A 4,939-nucleotide genomic window follows, 5' to 3' on the forward strand; every position below is an offset into this window, starting at 1 on the left:
GAGAGCCTCAACTTACAGATATGAGAGAACAGGGTCTGCAAGGTGAGCTCCCTGATTTCTTCCTGCCAACTACAGGAAGGCAGGGACCACACCTTTTCCCTGCCACAGCCCTAACCCCTACCAGGCATCCAGTAAGTATTTCCCAAACAAATGAACTGCAAATTTTCGACCTCCAATGTCAACTGGCCCCTGCTTCCTGCCTGGTATTGTATAAAGTTCCTTGATTACCTCCTAGAGTTTGGTTGGTCCTCAGCCATACACACCAGAGTGGGTCAGACTGGTTGTCAGAGCTGGTGCCAGCCTGTATCACTTAATTTAAAAACATATCATTCTTGGAGGGACTTCCCTGGCGGTCCAGTGGTTAAGACTCTGCACTTCCACTGCAGGGGGCGTGGGTTCTATCCCTGGTCAGGGAACTAAGATCCCACAAGCCACGCAGTGAGGCCAAAAAAATAAAATTAAAAATAAATAAATAAAAATATATCACTCTTGGAAAAGCAATAATAATAAACATGTCTTAGACACTGCTAAGCACTTCATGTCTGAGCTCACCGAAGACTTACACACCAGGCCATGAGGGTGACAATCTTATTATCCCATTCTACAGACAGGGAAACCAAGGACCAGTGAGGCAGGAGCCTGAGGTCACAGGCCGAGGAGAGGCAGAGAGAGATCACAAGCCCAGGTTTGTCCTTTTTTTTTTTTTAAGATTTTTTGGATGTGGACCATTTTAAAAGTCTTTACTGAATTTGTTACAATATTGCTTCTGTTTTGTGTTTTGGTTTTTTGGCTGTGAGGCATGTGGGATCTTAGCTCCCCGACCAGGGATCAAACCTGCACTCCCTGCATTGGAAGGCAAAGTCTTAACCACTGGACTGCCAGGGAAGTCCCCCAGGTTCGTTCTTAATCTCAGCAGAAGCCCTTGGTCCCTAGTTGGTGGAAAAAATGAGGGGCATTAGGCGTGGACACTTTAACTTTCTGTCGCTCCTGCCCAAGGCCCACCCAGGGCCATCAACTAGGGGCTGGGACCCTCCCGTCCTCGTCACTGGGACACCTCTCACGTCTGCCTCTCAGCCACCACCTACCTCCGCAACATGTACTGTTCCAAACACTCCCAGACTGGAAAAACCCGGACCTCGCCCACCTCTAAGCCCAGAGGCCTGTCTCCTCGCCTTCAGAGGCAAGGTGCCTTGAGATGGCCGTGTCCTGCCCAGCCTCTTCCAGTACAGTATGATCCACACTGGTTAACTGGCAAGATACGAGTTGGTACAATCACTGCTGTGCCAGGTATTTTTTGGAGGGAGCAACTGGGCAGTTCTGTTGCAGTTTAAAATGGGCACCCCACTAAAAAATAAAAAAAAATAAAATGGGCACCCCAAAAGGTCAGAAACATTCTACATGGCCAACAATAGGGGACTGATTTGAGAAAGCTGTGGTATTCCAAGGGGAACTACCATGCGGCCATGAAAACGGACAGAGGGGGACTTGCCTGGTGGTCCAGTGGTTGACTCCTCATTTCCAATGCAGTGGGCGTGGGTTCGATCCCTGATCGGGGAACTAAGATCCCACATGCCGTAGGGCATGGCCAAATAAAAGGGACAGAGGGCTTTTTGCCCGGGTATAACCTGCAAGATACTCTGTCAGATGAAAAAAGTAATCTACAGAATAAAGCAGACTAAGTTCTAGAGATCGTCTGTAGAACAAAGTGCCCATAATTACGGACACTCTACTGTGCACTTAAATTTAAGAGGATAAATCTGTTAAGTGTCCTTCCTACCCACCCCCCACAAACACACACAAAACAAAGGGACACAAGGAAACTTTTGGAGGTGATGGATGCCGACTACCTTAATTGTAGTGATGCTTTCATGAGTGTATACATATATCCAAACTCAATCATACCTCAATAAAGCTGTTTACAAAAATATAAAGCAGGCTGCCACTGGACAGAAGAGCCAGAAAATGAATATACTTCTCTGTCTGCTTCTACCTGCTCGTTCAGATCTCTGAAAGAATACACAAGAGATTGGTTACTGGTCTCCAGAGGGGGCTGGGAGAGACCATGCATTGGGTTGATTTTGGAGTCTCTAAAAGTGTGAACCATAGAAGGTTTTTTTATGCAAAAAATAAGTTCAATCTTTAAAAAGGCAAATAAACAGAACTGGCATACTCCTCAATTTTGAAATTTTCCAGCTGGGACTGTATCACACGGGAATCCCTGCACAAATGAGGGGTTAAAGATGTACGTATATGCTGATTCTCTGCGGCATTTTTGATAATAGTGGAAAACTACACAGTTACCCAAAGACAGCCCCCGTGACCCCCACCTCCTGGTATTATAATCCTTGTATTACCCTCTCAGCCTCAGTGTGGGCTGGACCTAGTGATAGCTGTAATGAACAGAATACGGCAAAAGCGACAGGCCATCACTTCCACCATTGAGTTACAAAAAGACTGTGGGTTCCATCTTGGGTGCTCTATGAAGAGGCCCACATGGCAAGAAACCGAGGGAGACCTCCAGCCAAGAGCAAGCAAGGAACTGAGGCTCTGTGTCCAGGCACCTGCAAGGAACCAGATCTGGCCAGCAGGCATGTGAATGACCTTGGAAGTGGGCCTTCTTCCAGTGGAGCCTTCAGATGAGACCACAGCCCCAGCCCACTTGACAGCAACCTTGAGAGACCTTGGGCCAGAGGCCCGAGCTAAGCTGGGCCTGGATTCCTGACCCAGAGCAACTGCAGGACAATAAACGCTTATTGTTTTAAGCCACTGAGTGATGTTACATATCAACAGACAGACAGCTTATGCCGCCAGGATGGTCTGTGGGATTGGAATTTGTCCACTTAATGGACTAGGGAAAGCAACCATTTAATAACAGGACATAAAGCCTCATGTAACGAATGATGTGGACAAATGGTCATGACTCAAGTGAAAGAAAAGCAAGATAAAGAACATATAGAAACTGACCTCATTTACATAAAACATTTAAGAAACTATAAACGTGTCTACAACCGCATGCATGTACACCCAACGCCAAACTGACGTATCTGCCTCTGGGGAGGATGCTGCTTCGCTCAGTGTTTGGGGTGAGAGGGGAGAATGAGATGTGAAAGGGTACTTCACTTTTTATTCTACACGTTTCAGTGGTTTTTCACCTTTATGAAACTAGAATCCTGTGTATCGCAATAAATTTTTAAGGTTAATTTTTTAAAAACCCAAGATGGTGGGAAAATAAATATATATTAGTGAGTATTGTGTACCTTGAAACAAATATACCTTTTTCAGAAGGTGTCGTTTCTCTCACAAATTTTCTTTATAGAGGTAGTAGGGGGGCATGCTCTCACCCAAGACAGGTTTCTAACCGTTAATGTGTCGGTGTTTTTTTGGTTTTTGTTTTTTGTTTTTTTTTTCAGTTATGTTCTGCCACTTTTGCCAGATCTGTTCCTGTGGAAGAATTCTCAGTTCCCAGTCTTGCTTCCAGCTCTAAATGCATGGTCCAAAAGCAAATTGGTCAAAAATGAAATGTTTCCAACCAGTCACTCATCCAATTACAGCCTTCATGGCTGCCCTGGTGGTACTGACAAACGGGCATGCATTTTTAGAAGCAGTTTTGCCCTCTAAGAGCGCGTTCTGGCCAGTGATAACAACCATGGCTGATAGCAGCTCTCCTGAGAGGAGGGCTGTGCTGAGCCCGCCAGGTACTCAATCCTACGAGGAAGTCACTACTTGCCATGTGGGGAGACTGAGGCTCACAGAGGCGTGGGGACCTGCCCAAAGCCACACAGCTCATTGGTTCAGGACCTGGAGTCTAAACACTGAGGTGCTAAGGTTTGCACCATTTCTTCTACACTGCAGCAGCTTTATAACAGTACCTCGTGCTCAGAGAAAAAGGTTCCAGAAAGATTTGCTCTATTCGTTTTGGCCGGTTCTCGGGGGTACTTTAAAGGCTGTTGTCTACACCCCGGCTGTGAAGTGTGGAGGTGAGTCCTCCGTGTCTAGACCTCCACTCTCCGGGCCCACCCGTAACCAAGGGCTTTCTTCTGCCTCACCCTGTGTATGATATGCACCCGTGATGACACTGTGACAGTCCCTTTGGTTCCTCTAATTGGGTGCTGAGGTCAAGAGGGCCTCATAGGCCCACAACGGCCAAACCAGTGACTGGAAACATTTCTTTGTCTGATCAATTTGTCCCAGATGGACTCGAGCCTGTGTTTCCCTGCAGGGCAACGTCCACCCTGGTGGGAACGGCACGGGCTGCTCCCCGCTAGTCTTCTTTCCTTTTAGCGGCTTTGGACACAGTCGATCCCTCTCTCCTCAGAAACTCGGCTTCCAGAACACACGTGCCTGCCTGCTCCTCCTGTCTCCCGGCCCCCACCCAACTCGCACACGTGGGTCCTTCTCTGGCCTCTGTCCTTTGTCCTCGCGTCTTCTTCTTCCAGAGGTCACAAAATGGCGGCCCGGCGGCCTCGTGAGACCCACCAGCGGATTTTGTTTGGTCCTCACAGTGTTTTTTGGTTTTAATTTGAATGCAGTTAGGCGGGGCAAGCACTCCCCAAGTTCGCCACAGTCCCCATCAATCCTTGTCGTCTTACACCCGTCCGCGTCACACATTTCCATCACCTGCCTGGTCCCTGGAGCCATCTGAGTTTTCAGAAACCCCTGCTACGCACGCTGCCTGGGAAACCTCACCCGCTTTTCCCTCCTTCGACCGCCACTGGGATCTCCTGCTCCATCTCTCATCTGCGTCAGAATCGCCGAGGGAGCTTGTTCCAAATGCCGACGCCCAGCCTCCCTCCCGCCCCCGGATGGATTTGCTTCGACAGTTCTAGATGGTTCTAGATGGTTCTAGGGCAGGGATCGTAAACTCAAATGCCGGCAGGAGCCAGGTGGGCCACATAAATGAGTGCACTTGCCAGGTATAAGAAAAGTCGACGGCCAGAAA

The sequence above is a fragment of the Lagenorhynchus albirostris genome, chromosome 19, assembly GCF_949774975.1.
Source record: "Lagenorhynchus albirostris chromosome 19, mLagAlb1.1, whole genome shotgun sequence".
NCBI classification, from domain to species: Eukaryota; Metazoa; Chordata; class Mammalia; order Artiodactyla; family Delphinidae; genus Lagenorhynchus; species Lagenorhynchus albirostris.